The sequence below is a fragment of the Lygodium microphyllum genome, chromosome 8 (assembly GCF_053477565.2).
Source record: "Lygodium microphyllum isolate KBCC chromosome 8, Lygodium_microphyllum_v1.1.10, whole genome shotgun sequence".
Taxonomy (NCBI): Eukaryota; Viridiplantae; Streptophyta; class Polypodiopsida; order Schizaeales; family Lygodiaceae; genus Lygodium; species Lygodium microphyllum.
In genome coordinates, this window is record NC_141142.1 from 155750338 (window position 1) to 155760673 (window position 10336).

A 10336-nucleotide genomic window follows, 5' to 3' on the forward strand; every position below is an offset into this window, starting at 1 on the left:
GATAAGAGTGCATAGAATCTATGGGAAAAGATTCATGAACTTTATGCAAAGCAAAGCCCTGCTTCGTAAATGAATTGGCTGAAATAGTTGATGGATCTCCGCATGAAGAAGGGGATCCCATTGTCTATTCACTTTAGCCAGTTTCATTCTATCATGAAGAATCTGCTTCAATAGGGTATTGACTTTCAGGATAATCTGCATCCTTTGTTTCTGCTTAGCACTTTACCAGAGTCTTAGTATTTATTTTGCATGGTGATCTGTACTAACAAACTTGATGGGTTGAAACTGAAAGATGTAGAGAGTGCTCTCTTGACTGAAGAAATTGATAGGAAAAACAATGATGCTTCCCAGAGTTCACATGCTTTATCCATTAGAGGTGGCCAAAGTGGCATGAATGCTTTGCCTTGCAAGTGGGTGTATGTAATAAAGCTGACATATCATACAAGAAAATACACAAGATCTAACATCTAATGCTGACAATAACAATAAATGCTATTGCCATAGCCAAGATCCATGTTCCATATGAGATGTATAAATGGGGAAATAGATGGTATGCTGAGAATCAAGTGATGATAAGCCGATGTAGAATACTCACCTTCTACAATGGTGGACAAGGATACTCACCTCCAAGTAGGGTGGACATGGATATGCACCTCCATGAATGGTGGGAGGATGTGACCTCAAGAGCTCCACAAGGAGTTGTATTTCAAAATAATCAAAAAGGTCCCCACATTTGGCCATACTCCACTATTTATAGCTAACCCTAATTAATGTGTCTAGCTCCTAAGCCTAGGTTAAATTTAGCTGACATCTCATACAAGAAAATACACAAGATCTAACATCTAATGCTGAAAATAACAAGAAATGCTACTACCATAGCCAAGATCCATGTTCCATATGAGATGTACAAATGGGAAAATAGATGGTATGCTGAGAATCAAGTGATGATAAGCTGACCTCAAGAGCTCCACAAGTAGTTGTATTTCAAAATGATCAAAAAGGTCCCCACATTTGGCCATACTCCACTATTTATAGCTAACCCTAATTAATGTGTCTAGCTCCTAAGCCTAGGTTAAATTTGCTTTATTACAAGCCATCCCGGCCTAAAGAAGCTTTGTCCTCAAAGCTTGAGAAAATGGGAAAGAATACAATGGATGAAATAGTAGATCAAAGCATATATGGCTGAAACGATCCCATGATCGATGAAGCTCCACAAGAAATCTATAGTGTATTTCTTGCATGCTGGCATAACCGGGCTGCCATGGTAAAATAAGCATAACTTTCGATAGACACATCCAAATTGGACAAATGATATGTCATATTGAAGTATATGATGTAGGCTACCCTATCCAAGCAAAAATCCATGATTTTGACAAAGATAAATCATTTAATTCCATGATAAGAATTTAATACATCAAGATGTATTCTACAGGAAAATCCATCTTCTTCAGCCTTTCTCCCATATAAACCATGAAGAAACCATGAGAACAAAGTATCATTAAGTTTTATATGCATGATACCTTGCTGCAAATGACTTTCTCTTAGTATAAGACCACCCGAGTCATATGGAATACCGAAATAATAACCATCAAGAGAAGTAGGATTGTCATGAACCATAAATGTCAAACCATCCAGGTCAAAAGGAAAGAGAGAATCATCTCCATCATGACTATCTGGATCATAGGGAAAAAATAGCTCATCATCATCATAAGGCATGTCTTCATTGATACTCTCATCAAAAGTATATGCATCCCAAACATTTTTCTCATGTACATCTCCATATGCATTCCAATCAACATCTTCTTCTATTGGTTGTAGCATATCAAAGTTGTCAATGGGCTGATAGAACCCGTCATGTATTTTCTCAATATCTTCATGTGATGCCTCAATATCTTCATGACATATATGATCAACATAATCCTCTTCAACATCATCATGAAATATATGTAAACCTTGAGTTTTCTCTTCTTGTTGTACACTAATGTACTCTTGATCAACTTTGTCATGTGTATCCTCTTGCTCTTCATCTTCTTCTTCGTCTTCATCTTCAGCTTTGTCTTCGGCTTCATTTTCAACTTTGTCTTCAACTTCAACTCCATAAAACTCTTGTTGTTGAACTTGGTAATCCCCTTCTTCATATTCACTTGAATCCTCCAAAACAATGGCTGTAGCAAAATGTTTGTTTCTGCAGTAGTTGTCATGACTAGGAGTCCATCGTTCTTTACATTTATAGCATATGAATTGCCGACACATTTCCTTCAACTCTTGGTGAGGTATAAGCCTTCGTTGAATGCCATAGGGAGTAGGAAATTCTAGGACAGCCGATACTTTAACATGCTTTGCCTTGCATACCTTTATGTGACCACAAATATCCTTCTCACTGCATTTATAACAAAACCCTTTTGAAGTGATATCCTCAAACATGCGACTTGACATATAGGTGCCATGTACATTGTTGAATGAGAAAGGATGGATGGGTTATTCTTCTTCAAAATGATTATCCATAATGTATGCTGGCGAACCTTGGTACTCTGCATAGTGTATTCCATAGGCATCATTTTCTCCCATATTTTTCTTATTTGCATAAGGTTGATGCTGCCCATCAGTCTCATGAAAATAACCATGATTATGATCATATGAATACTGCCCCATATGGTAATTCCCTGCATACTCTTGCTGACCATGAGGAGAATACCTATGAGATCTATCATCATAAGAACAATGCCCTTGATACAAACTCATTGCTTTGGGGCTGTCTCGACTGATGGAGTCTGCAAGTGTTATGAGCTTCCTGATGGTAGCAGCAACCAAGCCATAGTCCAGTTCAGCCTTGCGATCTTTGAGCCTACCTTTCACCTCAAACATGAGCAGGTTCACATGAGTATCCGTGGTTTGATCGTTAGTTGATAGCATTTTTGACCGCAGAATTTCATGCACCTTGTGACACTTCTCCAGATATTGTGCGGCCTCTCGCACTAGATGCAAATCCTCCTCTGTGTTGGATAACAGCATTGCTCCCACAGCAATCAGCATTGAAGTCCTCCTCAATCTCAGATTTTCTATTGTTTCTTGCAAGCACTCGTAGAAGTCTACAGCGTAAAGGAAGAACTCGGCACATAATATCCATTTTTGTGATTTGGCTACCACCAAGCCTTCATTCCAGGCCGAGCCCGAAAACCACTGAGCTTCTTTGTCTCCCGTGCTCCCATTTCCAAAGAAGTTCTCAGATCCAATCTTGGCCAAGCATGAACGAGCAAGCTTGAAATACTTGAGTGTCTTGCTTGGATTACTATTTGTGTCTTGAGTTGACAGCAAAATGATATTACGAATAATCACAACTTCTTTTGTGTCTGAAGACTTTGCTGAAGGGCACAGATCTAGCATGCGAGACAGTGCAGAAATGGCCATGCTGTTGTGATGCTCCTTCTTCGTCATTCGTCTGTAGACAAATTTTGAACTTCAGAAAGGCTCCAGCAACGCTTACTTCCAGCTTGTCTGCTTTATTTGCATAGTCGGAGGCCCAGTCGTACTGGCCTAGCGCAATGTGACAAATGCAGAGAATTCTGAGGTTCTTTGATCGGCGCAAAGAGAATTTTGTATCAGTGGAAGACAAGTACATCAGCGATGCTTCGAACAGCTGGATGCTGGTGTTGTAGTCTTTGGCTTGGAAGAATTCTGTGCCACTATTCCACAGAAGTGAATAAGCGCACTACTGTGCATTGCTGACCGCGTGAGAGGCGACTTGAGAAAGTCTGTCGAATGAACTAGTAGTGCGCTTGATGCAATCCACTGTCTTCTCGTTGAGCGCGATACCAAGAGCAACTTCTATCCTTTTCTTACAGTGTTGATCAAGCGGCTGCATCAATAGTTTCTCCAAGGCGTGCAAGGTAAGGTCGATGTCAAAAGGGAATCTCGAATGTGCGATCGAGTACAACTTCTTCACAGCATCCAACCTTGCTTGTGGCAACGACAAAGCAGCGGAGCTCTCGATCAACACATCGATGGCAGCAGCACAAACGTCCATAGGCATGCCCCTCTGCGAAACAAGAATGAAAGCCTCCTCTTCGGCTTCCTCAAAGTGTTTCAAGCCGAGGTAAGCTTTCAAGGTAAGGAAGGAAGTGCTCACGTGATCAGGCCCTGCCTTTAGAAGAGACACGCATTTCAACACGCTTTCGAAGTTCTCATTATGGAGGTGCCCAACCCACGACCTGACAAAGTTAGTTGGAGTTTGCCATTATCCATTGGATCATGCCAAGAACCTCCATCTTGACCAAGATCATGGCAAGAACCACCTTCTTGACACAATTCTAACCACGGTTTACTGTGCAAGTCACCCCCAGTCAACTAGACACAGAAATCCATGGTTCTAACCAAACCAAACCGTACTGTAATCAAATTGTACATGCTATAGCCAAATTGTACATGGACAATGACCTCTCCAGCAAGGTCATAATTATGAAAATGATGAAATTAAAGCCTGCCTTGGATCAAAGCAAGGCTCTGATACCAATGTAATAAAGCTGACATCTCATACAAGAAAATACACAAGATCTAACATCTAATGCTGAGAATAACAAGAAATGCTACTGCCATAACCAAGATCCATGTTCCATATGAGATGTACAAATGGGAAAATAGATAGTATGCTGATAATCAAGTGATGATAAGCTGCTGTAGAATACTCACCTTCTACAATGGTGGACAAGGATACTCACCTCCAAGTAGGTTGGACATGGATATGCACCTCCATGAATGGTGGGAGGATGTGACCTCAAGAGATCCACAAGGAGTTGTATTTCAAAATGATCAAAAAGGTCCCCACATTTGGCCATACTCCACTATTTATAGCTAACCCTAATTAATGTGTCCAGCTCCTAAGCCTAGGTTAAATTTGCTTTATTACAGTGTACAAGTTGAAAAGTACCCCTAGCCACCCCAAGCCAGCATACAAGGCCAAATTGGTTGCTAAGGGTTTTAAGCATGAACATTGTGTTGACTTTGATGAAGTCTTTTCTCCTCTGGTCAAGATGACTACCCTGCTCTTAGTCCTAGCTTTGGTTTCACGGCTTTCTTACATGGGGAATTGCATGATGAGATATACATAAAGTAGTCTAAGGGTTTTGTAGAGCTTGGTAAGGAACACCTAGTGTGTAGACTAAGGAAGAGTCTTTGGTCTAAAACATGCACCTAGGGAATGGTACCACAAGTTCAATGCTTTTATACAACCACAGGGCTAGACTCATAGTTCTATGGATCCATGCTTGTACATGAAGAAAGCGTGTGATGGTTCATTATTGGTTTTGGTACTCTATGTGGATGACATACTTTTGGCAGGGAAAGCTCATGATGAGCTAGATGCTCTTAAGGCTTAGATCAAAAAGATCTTTGAGACGAAAGATTTGGGACATGCCTCTCATATACTTGGTATGCACATTATGCGTGACAGGTCTCAAGGACTACTCTATTTGTCAGAAAAGGAGTATATCCATAAAGTCCTTGAGCGCTTTCGTATGCTAGATGTGAAACCTATTGGTTGTCCATTGCCTTCTCATCTAAAGGTATCACAAGTTGATTGTTCGCAAAAAAGATGAGCAAAAGGTCAAGATGGCCAAGATTCCCTATACATCCGCAGTGGGTCTTATGTATGCCATGATAGCTACCCATCCAGATATTGCTTTTGTAGTTGGTGTTGTGGCACGTTATATGGCTACACCTAGCAAAGAGACATTGGGATGCTATGAAAGGTATCATGAGCTACTTAAAGGGCACTGCTGATATGTGCATTTGTTATGGAAACCAAGATACAAAAGTCGTGGGGCATACTGACTTTGACTATGCAGGACATGCAAACAACAAGATTAAGTCCACTTCTGGCTATGTGTTCACTTTTGCTAGAGGTGCTATTTCATGGATGTCCAGAGTGCAGAAATGCAAGGCCCTCTCCATTACAAAGGCCAAGTATATTATAGCCACTCATCTTGCAAGGAGGCCATCTGGTTAGGCCATTTGGTTGATGACCTTGGTATGACAGATGCTATCCCAACACTGCATTTGGATTCTCTGAGTGCTATCCAATTCATCACAAATCTGATCTTCCATACGAAGACGAAACACATTGAGGTGAGGTATCACTTCATTCGTGAGGTCATTGTTGAGAATAGGACTATTGATTTTATTAAGATCTTGACTAACCATAATTTTGTCGACTTGCTTATGAAAAGTCTCTCAATGGAGCATTTTACCTTCCTTAGGAAGATGATGGGCATAGGATGAGATGACGTCTTTCCTAATCCTATTGTACCTATGTACACTTGTACTTTTTTCTTTTTTCCCTCCTCATCACTGAGGCAGATTCTCCTTTAAGTAGGAAGTTGTTGGGTGTAAAGAAGCCTCTGCCTAGCTGCCTGTGTATTACTACAATGATAGTACCCCCGCTTGCACACTACAGGCGGTAGGTGCCCATCACTATCACTTTATTATTTATTATTTCAATGAAATTTGAGTAAAGGGAAAGCCGGTCACACATTGTGATTGTCAGAGTTCCCACATTTGGACTCTCTCTCTCTCTCTCTCTCTCTCTCCACCATAGCTCTTCCTCCCACTCATGCTTCCACTTTAGGGCTCACCTCCCTTCACAAGGCTCCTCCATCATATTCGATTGGCTATAAAATCTATTTTGTAAGACATGAGGGGGTGTGTCAAAAAATGTACCTCTCCTCCTAATGTCATGTGAAAAATAAAGCTTAAGCTCTACCTAATCACTTTTTAACAAATATCTAATTCATCTCCTCTATGTTCGCACTGCCAGCAACATGTAGTTTGGTTAAAATTAGAGGTCCAAATGGACTCAAACTTGAGATCTAAAAGAACAAGTGTGTTCATGGTGTCATTTTCTATTGACTTGGCCTTCTTATGCTTTTTTTAGCTCTTGGATCAAGTAGCTACTTTGCAACACCCAAAATGCATCTCTTTAGATGGAGTGTCTAATGAACTACAATCAACAAACGGATGCTTCCAATGCCTTTTGAGCCACTCATTTGTGCTTAACAAAATTTTGCACCTCTTGATTTTTACTGTAATTGCTCCATTTCTACTTCAATTTTGAAACCTAAATACACCTCTCATTGATAATCATGGGATAGGGAAACTTAGCACTGATTTGCTCACAAAGAAAACATAGAGAGCATCAAGCTATTTTCAATAAAATACACAACATAACACAAAACATAGCTCTCGCCCTACCCCTTGACAAAGACCAAGGCATGAATTCCATAAGTGATAGGTCAAGCATAATTTGACAAAGAGATCAGGAGCTAGTTGCTAACCAAGTTCTCTGACACAAAATGGTGAAAAGAGCTTTCAAAGGGGTCATCCTAAGTGGTGGTTTGACTCGCTGGTCTGACCTAGGTAAATTGGACCAAGAACTCCCACTATGCAAGTACTCCTATAGCTTGGTCCACTGAAATTTATTTATTTATTTATTTTTCTTCATTTTCTATTCATCCTTATTTGGTACTTGGATGTGTAAAAGGAGGGAGCTACATATATTGTGACCCAAGAAGAATAGGGCCTTGGTACACAAGAACCTACCAAGCTCTCATGAGGTGACATGAAATCTTTTTTTTCACTCACTTTTATTTCTACTCCAACCATCCTTATTTTATTTTGGCTAGATGTTACTCCTATAAAGACAAAGCATTGGCCCTGGGTTGATGGGGTCTAACGACTCATCCCTAGGAACCTACCACGCCTTTGCAAGGTGATAAATATATGTTCTTTCAATAATTTCCCTTTATTTTGTCATTTCAGAGGTTAAAAATCATTTTTATACATCTCTGTATTATTAGGATTTCAAACATATTTATCATTTTTTTCCCTTTATTTAGCAAGCTTCCCAAGTTGCCTCATAACACAATATGTTACCGGGTTTTCCACAGCACAGAGGAGTAGAAAATGGAAAAACTAAGGAAATAGCAAAAAAGGCACAGGATAAAAGCTGAAAAAGGCGCCTTGACCGGTTACCAGACCCTGTAAAATTTAAATGTTCAGGCACGACCCTCAGAAATTCTCGGTGTCGCCCCGAGACAACAAAAGAGTAAAAGGGCGCACCATTAAAATGTGGAAGCGCCCCCAAATCCTTGTAAAAGAGCGCCAGGCTCGCTCCTGTGCAAAGTGTACGCATTAGTTGGGAATAAGATAAATTAGAATGGTGGGAAATGGGAAAAAGGGCCTAGGCTACGGCCGGCCATGTAAAAAAGGGAAAAGGGGATGACCGCGCAAAAAGGATTTAGGGCTTTGTATATAAAGTTGAAAAGTAAATGAGAAGATCATTCTTTGGTGTGTGGCAAAAAGAGTCTTCTTCTTCCTCTCTTCTTCTCTCCTTCTTGCTTGTGTGTGCTCTTGAGAGAGGGAGTGTGAGAGTGTGAGGAAGTGAGTGTGTGTGGGAGTGAGGGATCAAGAGGGTGAAGCTCTTCACCATCTCCTCTTCTCTTCTTCTCTTCTCTTCTCTTCTCTTGTGCACGCGGCTATGGAGGATGGAGCTTGGAGATGGAGGAGGCTTGAGGATGCTTGAACTAGCATCAAGAATCGTGGAGCTATTGGAGTGCAAGAGAAAGGATGGTACTCGATCAAGCATCAAGGTAAGCTCACTACACTCGTAGGATCGACGGTGTGTCGGCTAGGTGAGAGATAGCCATTAGAGCTTGCTTGGAACGCTTGAAACAATAAGCGGTCCGTGGGTCTTGGCAATTGAGCGAAAGCTCCCACATTTTGGTTCCGTTGGCCGGGACCAATGGATTCAAGCTTGAGCACTTGCGCGCCTCATATCGAGCATCGAATGAGGGTATTCATCCCCGAAACGGAGCTTGAGATAGGTAGGAAGTTTGGGTGTTTTTGATCTTCAAAACAGGTAAGTATTTTGGGATATTCTGGTTGTTTGATGATTGGAAAACATGGAGAAATTAGTTCAGTTTTTTGCTTTCGGTTTGTGTTGCGTTTAGAGTAGGTTAACAGTAGGAAATCGCACTCGAGAGGCATGGGGTTTGCTGCTGTACAACAGGGAGAAAATCAAGAAAAACAGGGGGGAAAATGGAGGAAATGCACATTTGAATGTGTAGGAATCACAGGGAGAGTGATCAATAACATCCGGGTAATGTCCAGTAGGGTTATAAGTTCTTGAAGGGCAAGGGAATCCTCATTTGCAACCAGCTGAGAGTGAGAGAGAGAGAGAGAGAGAGAGAGAGAGAGCTTGGGCGACCCGTTCGATCGATCAGGGCAAGGAGTGACATTGCTATCGGTGATCCCCAGGTATATAGATCTCTCCCCCATCACTCCAACATCATTCCTGGTGAATCTTGTAGTCTATAATCATCGATATCTTAAGATTTTGGACGAATTTATGCTCGAAAGTGCGTTCGGGCTGGCGGAATTGGACACCAGATTCAGTGTCCGATTCTCAGAATCGGACGTCCAATTTTGAGAATCGGACATTTGGACAACCGTCCAATCGGACCAACCCGTCTGATTTGGGCACTCGGACCACTCGGACTCGGACACTCGGATACTCGGACCAACCCCGTCCGATTGGAATTTAAGCCCGATCGTCCGATCGAGAAAATCGGACTCACGAATTAGGACACGTCAGCAATCGGACCACTTGTCCGATTTTTGAAAATCTGACACTTAACCCCCGTCCGATTCTGAGACTCGGACGGCTCAAACTCGGACCCACCTAGTCCGATTCCTAGAATCGGACCATTGGTAAATCGGACGTCCGATTCTCAGAATTGGACACACCCTTAGGTTTTTTTTTTTTAAGGGAAAACATCAAAAATTGACCCCCACGATCGACTGGAAGCGCAACCCGCTCCAGGACAACATGGTGAACACCTTGTAGGCAGTTCTCGACGTAGGAGTCAAGACCAAGGGACAGGGGGACAGTGCTGGAGCACTCCCCAGCGACCTAACGCGTTGAGAACGGAAATCCAATCGGAGGGCCTGTGATCGACCCCCTAGTGAACGGCAAGAAGCAGCGCAGACCCTAGAACTCGCTAGAACGGCCAAGACTTGAGCAACGAAGCTTATCAGGACCGAAACAAGCGAGAGTGTGTAAGACGCTGAGGAATTGCTTACGGCACTCACATTGAATTTCCGCACTTGAAGTATACTTAAGAAAACTGAAAGCCTGATTGGGCACAAGTGCAGGAGAAACAACACACTCACCGAGTGACCATAAATTGAGGTTTGTATTCAATAACCAAAGGAACTCACTCAGATAAACCACTCAAGGAACCCACCAATAGGAGAGGACCCAAGACATAGACAAACAATTGAAGCG

General features: G+C 41.9%; 1 pseudogene; it reads right to left on the reverse strand.

The window, feature by feature from the left end:
- Positions 1-1383: 1383 nt before the first annotated feature.
- On the reverse strand, positions 1384-4404 carry LOC148033032 (TPR repeat-containing protein ZIP4-like; annotated as a pseudogene).
- Between the last annotated feature and the right edge of the window lie 5932 nt (positions 4405-10336).